Source organism: Lathamus discolor, chromosome 2 (assembly GCF_037157495.1).
Source record: "Lathamus discolor isolate bLatDis1 chromosome 2, bLatDis1.hap1, whole genome shotgun sequence".
Classification (NCBI taxonomy): Eukaryota; Metazoa; Chordata; class Aves; order Psittaciformes; family Psittacidae; genus Lathamus; species Lathamus discolor.
The window spans coordinates 57,022,004-57,035,592 of record NC_088885.1 but is presented as its reverse complement, the minus strand read 5'-3'; positions in this window follow the sequence as shown (position 1 = coordinate 57,035,592).

Genomic DNA, 13,589 nt, shown 5'->3' with positions numbered 1-13,589 from the left:
TCAAACCAGCAGTGGATTGTTTATTAATATGGCTGATTCATACAAAAATCAAGGGATTGCTCTACACCTATTTTTCTGACAGAGAAGTCACTTGCAAAATTCAGCTTAATTCCAGAGCAGCTCAGATAGATTGATGATTTCATCACAAAATAGTCATGACAATGCATAATCATAGACTCAAGTTTATTTACAAATGCACAAAAGATGAGACCTTTTCCAGTGAATAATAAAGGGCACAGATGCATTCAAAATTATTCTGCCTTTCTTTAGATATGCATTTACAAGAATCAGCTTTATCCCAGCTCCTTTAGCACTCTTTTTTTTCATAGGAGAATCAGAGTTTTGCTCAGGTTGCTTAAATAAAGAGCTGTTTCTAACACTTGCATATTGATGCCTACAGCGTTGCATATTTAATGTATGCACCTCGTTTATATGAATCATTTAAGAGCATAGCTCCATAGGGGAACATAGAAAGATTAGCCTTTATATTTGATCCAAATCCTAATGAGGCCAATGGAGAGACTCATCAGGCATTCCTCTTAAACCATTTCTGCCTTGTAACTGGAAAAGCTACTGCCTAGTAGCTACTATGGTTGGACTAGGGTGCAGAAGATGCAGTTTCTATTCCTACCTTTGACCACCTTTAACTAGTTGTACTGTTTCTTTATGACTCCAATTACTCTATTTGATAAAGGAGGGAAATGTGAATAAGTTCCTTGGAAAATTTTTTGGGGTGAGTTCCTACCAGATCAGGTTGGTTAACTTATCCTGAAACTGAGGTCTTCAAGATTAATGCTCAGCTGTTGCTTAACCCCTGATGGATATAGCCAGATGCTGCTAAAAAACAAAGCCATTCCAGGCAGAGGTGTTTTAGCTGCCTCATTAAAAATTAATTTTGTTACTTGCATGACACAGTATTTTGCTTTAGAAACTTGCTCCAAATTCCATGAAGGAAGCTCTTGTAGAAGCACTTGTTATTCTGTTTGATGGCACCACATACAGCCTCACAAGCCAATGTAAACCTTCTGGGTTCAATAAAGTAGGTTTTCAATTACCTCCCATTCTTACACAGATGGATTAATTTGCTATGCTGGGAAGCTGTCTGCTGGCTTGGGGTTTGTGTGAAAATGTACCCAGGAAGGCAGCTGGGCGGTGTCCCTGTGGGTAAAGCCTTCACTTAAGCTGTGGGATGCTAAAAGCTTGATCCCAGTCTCAAATATGTAGGTAACACTCTGAATGCCCTTGTATGGCTTAGCTACTGGGCTTACAGCTGGATGCTTGACAGGCAAAGACAATTCATTATTATCAATATTGGACTTAAAAATATCAAGGGAGGTCTTAGGCTTTTTGTGTGTGTGTGTGTGTTTAAGTAAGCACTTTCATAATGGTATCCCTTGCTGAGGGCTCACTAATCACCCAAGGAAAAAGTGAGTGCTATTAATTCAATGAATGAAAATGTAAATACAGGAAGAAATGTTAGTGCTAAATTTGTTATCTATCTATCTGTATTATCTTCTAAAGTATGACTTGTGTTAATTGAGCTAGATGAGAGTTCTTACAATCTCAGGACAGCAGCAGAGATAATGTTCTCTGTTGCTTATTCAAGGAGATAAGAAAGATTCATGTGCAACACTACAAGATAGGCTTCATGAAGAGATGTTGGCATTAGGGGTGCATCCAACCCAGGAAGTCCACAAAGGACATTGCAGAACCCTGTAGATTGACCAATATATGCTGAATCTCATTGCTTGTTTGCCACACAGACTAGTTCTCCATTAACATGGCTTGTTTGAGAGGAGGAACTTGGATTTGGATGGAGAGCTCTACATCTCATTTGCTGAGTCACACCAGATAGAGCAATCTGTCTGCTGTGATCTATCTCTCTAGACAGAGCTGTGCTTAATATTGCGTGACAGGGCTCCCTGTTGTGACCATGCTTGGATCAAAACAAAGCATGAGGAGTCTACTGGGAGCTTTCAAGCTTCCACTTGGCCAAAATGTTCTTTTGAGGTGCTGGTGCTGTCGTTGCCAACTTCAGCCAGAGCTCCAATTAGAGCCATGCCTGCAGCTGACCTCCATGAATTGTCTGTTTTGATTAAAAATCATCAGAGAAAAGTGATCTGGAAAGCTTACAAGAGAGAAATTATAGGAAAAAGATGCCCAGTATGTAAACATGTAGTCCTGTAATAATAGCCGTTGCTACTAACAGGCCATAAGCTTTGCACTGAATTTGCAAGGCCTCAGGAATGAGACTTGTCAGGCTTCCTCTGAACTTTTCTTGACCTGTCTGCAGCTTTGTTTAGCTGTGGCAGCAATTTCTCTAACTGATCAGGTGTCTATGGCTAGTTTATTTTACTTCTGTAACCACAGTTTTATATAGACAGCAGTAGTGAGCAGAAAAACAAACCCAAGTAACATTTAAATAACACTCAACTAAAGATCCTTCTCAGGAAACCAGTGCTTCGCTTCCTGAAACCTTGCTGCATAGCTAAGATGCAGGAGCCTGTGAAACAGCACGTACAAGCATCTTTGGTTTCCTGAACTGCGTCCCACAAGGCTGAATCCTCAGTCTGGGATAAAAATCAAACAGTTCATTCCAGAACTGGATGGAGAAAGGGAAACAGGTTGATGATTTGGGGTATATCTGTTAAATGGCCTTGTTGTCTAGCCCAACTTAATTTTTCAGAGCTCAAAGCTCTTGCTAGAGTCAACTGAGGGAGGGAGATGACTCTGGAGAACTCTTCCACCACACCGAGACCAGGTAGAGTTTAGAGCGAGCTGACAGGGAGGTAGCTTTCTCCGTTGTTCCAGAGGTGGCCTATGAATCGTTAGACTTCATGTCTGTCTGCACAGTTAGATGAGATGAATCCCAGGTTTCAGGAACTCAACCTCTCAAGCTAGAATTCTCACCTCCCCTTTCTCTTCCCTGGGATTGTCATGGATTGAGAGCTAACCAACTAAATGCAACGGCAAGGTAGGTAATTTCAGCAGCAAAGCAGGCTTTGCTTTGCACTGAGTCTGCTAGAAGAGGTCTGGAATCTGGCTGTACCACCCAGATGATGGAGTCCTACAGGTAAACGAGCTTCTATGTTGGAGGGCCAGTGCTCAGACAGAAATGAGGGTCTAAGCAGGCTGTAACCACTCTCGGTGCTTGTAGACATTTGGGGTTGTTGCATAAATTTACTAACACAGCAGGTGAAGAGAGTTTTGACATGGTTACTGATGCCAAAGCATTTTACTGAAGCACTGAAGTGCTTTGCAAGGTCTCAGCTCCAAACAGAATCAGGCCTGTGCCCAAAAAACCACCTGCTCTCTCTTGGGAAAGAGCACATTTGATTTTCCATTGTCTGTAAAAGCTGCCCTGTGGATAATTTCATTTATATTTCTGCCCTTCATGAAACTCCCATGCTTTGCAACGGATGTGCCCGGCTGAAGGAGCAATAATCATTTCCGCTGCCCAAAGCAAAGAAGATTTCCAAACTCAGCAGTAAAAGGACAATTACCTCAACTTCAGGTCTGCCTATGAATGGGTGGTGAAGCGGCAGCTGCTTCAAAATGTTATAAACAGTGCAGAAAAATGTCAGCAGTGGCCCTTTTAATGTGCTTAGCAAGAGTGAGAAAGAAATGAAAGAACAAATCTCTGTTTGTGGCATTCTTTTTCCAAAGCAAGGTGGGTATGTCAAAGCTGGGACATCTACCGCAGGATGGTCAGGTGGGATTTTGGGATGCTGGTGTTTCTCTTTAATCCTTCCATGCATGCCTTTGTGCTGAAGAAAGCTGTTCTATCCTAAGATAAAATTATCTGCTATAGAAGGTAATATGCTCTTTGGTTGAACCCAGGTTGATCTTGTTTAGCGTAAGGATAGACTTAACAGCCAGTCTGCCCATTGTTTTTCCAAAGAGTAGACTTCTCTGCAGGAATCACACCAGGAGCTAAGTCCCAAGTGGTGGAAATAAACCAGGGGTCCCTAGATCTGCCACTGATTAATGTCTTCTTGGCCAATTTTTACCTTTTATCAAAAGTGTATCCTTACCAAATACAATGACCTGAAATCTTTCAGTGATAGCTCAGATCTCAGATTTGTGAGGTAGCCCTGGTAGGTTAGAAGGAGGCAAGCACCAGCTGCTGTCCTTGCCTTCATAGGCTGTTTTGCAGTTGCAGACATGGCACCTGGAGAATATTTTGCCAAGCAGAAGCAACAAGTACATTCCCTGACTTTGGTGCATGCTGCAGCTTTGAGCATTTTTCTGCATGTGAGCCTTTGTGCTCGGGGGAATCTGCTGAGGTGACCTCCCTGCGGACTGCAAAACACGTTGCCCTTTCTGCATAATAGAAATGAAAAGCACGTTGCAAGAGGCATCTCCTCACCACAGCCTGGCTCATCTAGAAGCTGCAAGACATTAATATGTCACTCCTTTCTGAAGAGGTGGAGTGTATTGGCTGAGCACCTAAAATGAGGAGGAGGGTCTGGCAGCTATTAGAGGCACTTGAAAAAGAGATCAAAACATATTAATTCACTGTCCTCTCATTTCTCTATTTCCACAGCATCGCAGAATGAATAAAAACCTTTCTTCCCTCTATGAACCATACAGCAAGCAGTTGTTCATAACTGCAGGATTTACTCTCTCACCCAGTGCTTTGCTGGGTCACGATGGAGACACAGCATGATAAAGAGGTTTTGATGTGGTTCAGGTGACCTGGGGGGGCTCATATCTCACTCTTTCACCTGTTTGTCAGGTGGCCTTTTTCCACATCCCTGCAAAAGCCTCAGTTTTCTCTGAGTGTAATAGAAAGGGCTTCAGCCTCGAGTTGTCTCAAAGGGTGATTTCTGGCTTGGAAGGTCTGTGCTGCATCTCTGTGTTAAACCTGATGAGCATCTTAGCATTGGCAGAGAAGCAGCAGAGTGAACTGAGGACCTTAAATGAAGCCCTGCAGAACCTTCTTCAAAGAATTTTCTGGCAAAAGGAGCCTCTTTTTGTTCAAGTTTGTCTCCATTTATCTAGGCATATTTGCACTGCAAAGATCACAATGGCATTGGTACATTGACCTGTGACTCTGCTACAGTAAGACCAGTTTTGCAGATAGGATTTAACCACCTACATAGTCTTGCGAATATTTGAGTTTATACCTACAAAGTGCCAGGGAACATTGCCAGACATTGTAATTGAGCATCTATGTTGTGAAATTGTTATGATACACGCTGGTATGCGTTGTGCCTGAGCTAAAGAGCGCTTCCCTAAAGAATTTCTGGGGATGTCTCTGGGGCAGGCAGTGTGTCTCATTCCTGACAAACAGCTTAGATGCAGCCTCATGTTTTTGAAAGTCAGAGTTTAATAAAACAGCAGTGGGTCATTCCATGACAGCTGGCCTCAGTAGCAGAGAAGGATCCCAATCCCATTTCACTTACTGCAATAGCTGTAGCTTTATTGTTTATTCCAAGTGCTTTCTGGAATAAAAGTGCCCCTTCACACTGTCAGACCACACAGGGCCATAGAGGTATGAGTATAGTGCTTAGGAGCTGTCTTTATGGTGTCTGCAGTGCCACCAGAAAAAGTCATGATGAAGAAGTCTAGCCTTACATGAAGTAGGGCACCCCCTATTCCCCATGAATAAAGACTTTTTTATTCTTTACCTGAACTTTTCAGAAATAGGGTGCAAAATTTCTGTATGGTCACATGTAGGATTGATGAACTGACTGGTGAATCTCCTCCTGGTACAACTTGAATCTATATATTTACATTTACATGATTTATTTCTATTCATATACTTATACATAGATTTATTTATATTTACATTTATGGTTATTTTCTATTTTTATTTATATTTATATTCTACTTTCAGCAGCAAATAGGTCACAGACCCAGGGATCCCAACACTGTTCAGCCTTGCAGGCAGTGCAGTCACTCATTCCAGTCTTCTGCAATGCCTGTTCTTTTAGGTTCTCTGCAAGGCAGAAAAAGCATGTAAATTAATTGGCCTGGTTTGTAGATCGCTTCGCTGGTTTTCAGCTCAGAAGCAGCACGAACAGTCAGATACGGCAGTGTTTGCTCCTTATCTTTCTTCTCAGGATTGTCAAACTCACATTCTTTTTTTTTTTTAGCTGGGGGTTACATCCATTGAAAGAGGCTAGAAGAGAGAGGTGAAATGCTTATTCAGGTCCACTGAGTAATGTGTTTTAGAGTGACTCATTTAAGGCCCTTGATTTTAGAAATGCTGTCCTTAATGCTTTCACATTCCAGTTTCTCCTCTCCCTGAACCTGCTTGTTTCCATGCATGGACAGGCTGTGCTGACGGCATGGCTGAGCGGCTCCTCAAATGTCTGTCTCCTTTTCACACATACAAATGTGCAGCCCCTGCTCTTAATTTATTGTGTATTGGTCCAACAGAGACAGATATCTTTCATATTCTGGCATTGCCTAACTTTTGCACATTTGACTTCTCAACTTTAAAAGTGGTTTTGAAATGCAATCATTTCAGAGGGTAATATCTTAGCCTATAAAAAGAAGAAGATGGAAAAAACAGAACCACCATCCTGCAACATCTATCACCTTCAGGCTCTAATCCTTCTTCTGCAGCAGGACTAGGAACTCCTCAAAGAAACAAATTGCAAGATTAAGAAAGTGAAAGCTACCATCACTACTGGAACTTGCTCAACCAGTCTAGAAGCACTTTCTCTCTAAAAACATTAGTCTCAAGAGGAAAAGATAATGTGTGGCCCAAATTGTCAAGTTTAGGAGCAACGGAGAGAAATAAAGTGAGCATAGTATTAAGTAGTGATATCTGTAGTATATTTATTAAAAAAATTGGGGCATATTTGTAAACTTAAATGTACACAGCTTTATGAGGCAACTATGTTAAGAGTAAACTTCCTTAGCTCCGTCTGTATTCAGGGGAGCAAAAGAGAGGCATGCCCATGGAGTGGTTCAGAACAGGAATAATTTAGGATATCTATGGTGCTTCCTGTCTTTTCTGCTCTCAGCCTGACTTTCACAGACAAAAGGTTTTTGCAGGGGGGCAAGAAATGTGAAAACACACCATGATGGTGAATGTGGGATACTGGGTACCTAGGGGAAGACATTGGGAAGGCATATTTTGCCTGTGCTTTAAAAACCAGTCCGGCTTGACTGTTTCTACTTCTGCTAAATACTGCTGTGCTCTGTGAATGGGTCTGTTGATGAGATTTTTCAGGTGGATTAGGTGCTAATCAATAATGAAGTAGCATTAAACTGGCATCTTGTAGTTATTTATAACTCCAGCAAATGTTTTTAATGAAACTACACTTCTCTCATGTATATACTTTAAAGCTAGTGTTAGCACTGTAAGAGCTTAATCCAGTAGTCAGAGAAATAAATGGAAAGATTTGTTTTGACCTTAGGAGGAGGTGTAGAAAGCGGGATGAGGTGAAGCCAGGCACAAATGGAGACAGCAATCATACCAGAGTCACACAAAATGAGAAAGATTATCTTGAAGTCTCTGTGTGTTCCTTCAGTACTGGCAAAGCCTTTCTCGCTTCAATCAGAAATTGATTGATTTAACCACAAAGCACTTAACTAGTGCTAACCACAGCTGTAGACTCATCTGTAACAGTGATCACAAGGGGGTGCTTTTGAAGCCACAATAAGCCTGAGGTGATTGAGGTTCTAATCCAAAGTCTATGTGATTCTACGAAAACTATGGCTATTTTTGTTGTCTAAAGACATCTGCTACTTAAGGTGGTTAACCCTTTTAAATAATATGTTCCTAGATAGTATGAGGAATCAAGCCAGGAGTTAAAACTCCCAGCAACAAATCCTTCTTCTGTTGCCCGAAGTGCTCATCTGGCTTTAGTGCTTTGAGTGTAATGACTCGACTGTGCAAGGTCATCATCTCTGAGACCAGTCACTTCCCTCCCCTTCTCACCATCTCTTGCAGTTATGAGCAATGACGTAATGTGCAAGAGTGTTTACATCCTCCTCAAGAGCAACAGTCTACTGAAAATAAAACATGGGAAAAAATGCAATCCTAGCACTGTCACTTAAGCTCCTGAATAACAATAAGCAAGGAAATAAAATTAATATATTCCTAGGTTGCTCGCCAGCTGTAGTTCAGCTTGAAATGAGAGGGATGAGAGGGGTTCTGAAAACCACATGTAAAATACAGGTGGTAGTGGCTAAACATTTCTTGTCCCATCAGGAGCAAGCAGCTCTTGTTAGTAGCCTGCCTTTCCCCGACAGTCGTTCAGAAGGTGCAGGAACCTTGAGTCTTCAGGTCCGTGTACTCTGTACCTACAGAAAATAGACTCCTTGTAATGTAGTGCTTACAGTCACAATATAGTAAGAAATACAACAGTGGGTAAATTACCCTGGCCTAGCATTAGACGTAGCACTGCTGATGTCTCCAGCTGAGATAGTCCCAGTAAGTCCTTTACATTCAAGGCAAGATATAGGCACTTTGGGTGAGATTTTCAGTTCACTAAACACAAGCTTGAAGAGTCACAGCAGATGCTAAAGGGTTTTCTTCCAGGAGTGTGGTTGTCCTTACAAAGTGATCCATATGTAAGTCCTGTGTTACATCTTCTGTTCCCATGTAGATATCTGCAACACTCTGGGGGTCTCATGTGGCATTAAGCACAACGGATTCCTACTGATGTGTAATTAATCTGATGTAATTTAGCTGTCTACTTGAGATGAAATTATTATATTGCTGGTGCATTGCTTATATTGACCAAATCTCCAGTGACTATAAAGAGAGCTTCACTATAAAAGTGCAGGAAAGAAAAACAACATTACTTTAGTTTCAGTATATTTATAGTTATATATATTATATTTATAGTTAAAGTGAAAGCTGAGCCTGAGAGCTTTGCTATTAGCCAGTATCACAGACCTTGAGCTGTGTTGCTTCAGGTTTTGGTGGCCATGGAATTTGTAAATGAAATAATGCCCCAATATAATTCTACATCTGAGAACAGAGGGTTAGCATAGAGAAACACACATCTCTTGTCACACATGCAGAAGGAAAAATGGAAGAAGCAAAGGTCTGATTTGTTATTGCTCCCATCTGGAGGGTAAACCTGACATTTCTATCTGCCAATAGCAATTTACTGCGAAGCTGACCTGCAGGGAAGTTTTCTGCATGCTAAATCAACCAGCAAAAGAAATGAACATCATGTTGCAACCAAATAAGAACCTTAATCACAGTCTGCATGTCTGGGTGCATAAATAATATATGCAGCTGCAATTTCAATATGTTAAACAAAAACCTCCTAAACAGCTCCGTGAAAACAAACAAAAAAATATTTCCATTTTAGTAAAGAAACTAAATATGTTTAAGTGCAGGTTTGTTCTCACTTGAAGAACGAAGAACTTTTTATGACCTACAAGGAAAATTGCTGTGTTGATGATCACCTGGTGATTGTTCTAGTCCAGCTAATATATTCATACTGGAGCTACGGTCAAATTCACTTTCTGCTGAACCCACGTTGCCCCTAAAATTATTCTAAAGAGAACTGTTAATGAGCCAAAGTCGGAAGTTTAGGTATATTACTAGAGGTAGAAATGTTTTTGCCACTTGTAAAGAAACCTCTGTATTTCTATTTTACTTACAAATGCTAACCTTCACTAAGTGCTAATGTAGTAAGGGCAATTATGTTCTTAACATTAGCAATGTCCTTTCTGGTGGTAAGTATATTTTTATGTTATAATACTCAAGGTTTCCATATGCAGTGATCATCAAAAGATTCTTATTACAAGAATTTGTATTCAGTATTAATACAGAACAGAAGGAAACAGCAATTATAATTTTTTAAGGAAAGAATATTGGATATACTGTGAGGCATGCAGGTGGGTTTTTCAAGCAAAACTATAATTGTTTCTGCTTTCCTCCTCCAGCTTTAAACTGAAATGAGATCGTGTAGCATCTTCCTCTTCATCATCAGTTTTTTTATTCTTCCCACAATACATGCTTTTGCTCATAAGAGCATGTTACCAATTTTTGTGTTCACTGATTTGGCAGGAACTAGAGTAGCTGTGTAAAGGGCAGATTTGGGTGCTGGTGTTGCATCCATTCATTGAATGTCCAGGTTCCCCTTGGCAATGCCTCTGTAGTCATCACCTCAGACCTTTGCAGAGCAGTTCACATACATTGGGAATCTCTAAATCCTTTCTTTACAGTTTGCATGTAGCACATTCTAGGAGAGGACGTCTTTGCATGGTGAACATTTTATCACTTTCAAACAGAAGAATTGGTAATTTCAATGTCTTCTCTGTTTTTCAATTTCCAAAGTCCTAAATCAGACAATCTGGGGTTATTAGAGTGTATTATGTCTCTCAATTGCCTCAGTTCATCTGCTGCACCTAGTCAGATGAATTTCCCCCTAAACTGAATTAACTACACTGACAAAAGCTCCCTAGAAAGGAGTTCAAATGAGTGCCTCTGACATTAATAACTGCATAATAGATACTTAAACAGTGTGAGAGGAATTTCTCTCAGAAAGTCAATACTACAAGAAAAATTGCTCTTTGCTTTCTGTTTACAAAGCTGACAGTAGTTTTTTAAACTCTGGCCCACTTATCAGAGAGAAAACAGTGATGCTCTATGTGCAATGAAATGTAGTTTTTCAACTTCTTGTCTCTGCAGAGAGACAATGGCTGTATGGAGAGAGACATTGAGTGGAAGGTTCTTCCACATTTGGTGGCTAAATTCAACCTGCAATTGAATGGGATCTATCAGATGCATTTTCCTGGCTGAGGCTAGGAATTTGTACCTGCTCTGATAAGATTATATGAACAAAGCAAAGTTATTTAATGGAAGTGCCCATATCTGAGGAGGCCGGAACAAGTTTAAATGGGAGTTCAGAATAAATGAGAGTTCAGGAATAATGGGAATCTGGATTGTCCACCTCACCAAGTTACACTGTATTGTTTTTAATTTGCTTTTGTTTTGGTCCACAAAAAAATCCCTAACTTTGTTAATAAGTTTCTTCAGCCACATTCTCTGTACAATACTGAGGTCTCTGTAACAAATCTTCATCACTGAAGTCCTTCATACTTTAGTGCCATACTACACTTCACCAGCACTTGGGAAATCCTTTGCTTCTTCAAACACTTGTTTTTCTTCTGACAATAGATGTGCTCTAGCTGAGCGTGTATGATCCACTTGGAATGTGTCTCAAATGCTCCCTAGAAGTTTATCCCTTGCTGCAGTAATTATTGGTTTTCTCTTTGACTTAATAACATCAAAAAAACTTTTTTACTGTGAACAGGATGCAGCATTTCAGATAGATAATACTGAATTCTAAGAATTTCACTCTTGTTCAAGGCTTGGACAACTTTCAGAACTGGAATATTACTATGGATCTGAGCGGTTTTCAAAAGAATGTTCCATTAATTTACATTCTGCAGTGAAATTAGATTGGTATTTGAATAAAGTTGCTGAACTCTATATATCTTTTCTTGACATTAGGAAAGGTGCCCATTGACTCTTAACACTGCTTATCTCCAGAGATGCAATAGTTAGCATGTCACTTTCAACATTTTGTTCAAAATAAACCACAGCTTTGTTTTTGGTTTGGGTTTTTGGTTTTGTTTTGGGGTTTGTTTTTTTTCCAAAATGAAACGTATTTTTTCCCCTTCCCTTCCCTTCCCTTCCCTTCCCTTCAGCAGCCAAACAAATTCAATCAGTTATTCATGCAGGTCCTAATAACCAATCCAGCTGATAAATGCCAAAGCTTTCCTCTTAGATGGGGGAGCTGGGGAAAGCTCAGAATTGAGACCTAGTCTGTAATTTTAATTCCAAGCTTTATCCTTGTCCCGCTCTGGCCACAGTGACAGTAATCCTCTCAGAGACTGCTGGTGTCTGGCCAGTGATAGAAGCAAGAAAGGAGGAAATCATCCAGTCTTCTTTCCCAGGTCACAGAAATGACTGTGATTATAAATAATCTTCTAATTTACAAACAGATCCTTGGAAATGTGACTGCTGTGAGCCAAGGAAGGGGCAAGTTCAGACTTAGCCAAGAGGACAAGACATGATTTGGCAGCAGGAGGATCAGGCTGCGTAACTTGGCATTTGTCCTTGCTGCTGTCTCAGGGAGATCTCTGCTGAGCTGTGAGATGCATATGGACCTTCTCCCATCATAGAAGAACACCTTTGGCACTTCTCAAAAGCCAAAGAGCTTTGCTGGAATAGATCCCCAGGAGTCCTCTGTTAGACTCCTATCTATGACAGGGAGAGAGGGCTGGAGTTTAGCGGAGAACTAGATCACACAGGCACTGACTTGATGGAAAATACATGATGGGATGCAATAAAAAGCTGCACCCACTCCAAACCAGAAATCACATTACATGCATAAATTTATTGCATGTAATAAATTCCTTCATCACTGCAGACGGAAGCCTTATTTCTATCAGATCCCCATATTTTTTATCTGTGGGCAGATAGGATGTAATTAAATATTATAGCTTCTAACTGCTTTATGCCAAAGAGTTCAGAGTTAATGGTTAATAAGAAACAGCCATTGATTAGGCATCTCATTGAAGTAGATCTGTAAGGGTAGGGGGAGTCAGGTTCTTGGCAACAGTGGCCAACTTAATATTGGGTTCTTGCTGCTAGTTATTTTCCTTCCTTTGTCAAATATGATTCACATGTGGATTCAAGTGAAAAGTGACAATAGGGTGCAACCAGTTGTCAGGACATGCCAGAAAAAAAGGGAAAGATATACAAATGAGCTTTAATCTTAGCTGGGAAGAGCGTAAGTATTTCTAAGGGGTGAGGTTCAGTCAGTTGTCTGATGATCAGGGATGGAGTCTAAGAGAGAGTTCATCACTGAGCACCGTAAGCAGGGACCTGATGCCATATACATGCACCATAAGAGGGGACCAAAACTCTTGCCTTCTCTGGTCTTTGACTGCAAGGCCAATTTAGCAGTCTCCAAATACCTAAAAGGGGGCATACTAAAAAGTTGGAGAGGGACATCTGACAAGGTCAAGTAGGGATAGGACAAGAGAGGATGGCTTTAAACTGGCAGAAGGGAGATTTAGATCAGATACTAGGAACAAGTTCCTGACTGTGAGGGTGGTGAGGCCCTGGCACAGGTTGGCCGGAGAAGCTGTGGCTGCCCCATCCCTGGCAGTGTTCAAGGCCAGGTTGAACAAGACTTGAAGCGATCTGGTCTAGTGGAAGGCGTCCTTGCCCATGGCAGGGGGTTGGAACTGTATGGTTTTTAAGGTCCCTTCCAACCTAAGCTATTCTATGAATACCACTATCTGGGAAATGGCTATTTTGAGATAACATGTCAACTTTCCTGGCTTTACGCATATGATCTGACAAAAAAATCAAACACACAGGGAATTATACCAGTACAAATGATTCCTCTGCAAGCACGTGCTGACATCAGAAGGGGTTTTAAGGCTCTCAAAATGTGTGGTATTACAGCAGTGGTGCAGTGCCTAGGCTCTTTGTGCCACACTCCCTCATCAGAGTCTTTCTGGACTTAGCCTGAGGGCGGACGGACTCTTTCTGTGGATTGCATTGAGTCACAGTTCAAACTTTACATCCCCAGTGGGAGGGAGAGAATGCAACTGGTTGCATGTGGAGTAAAGATAATTTAACCACT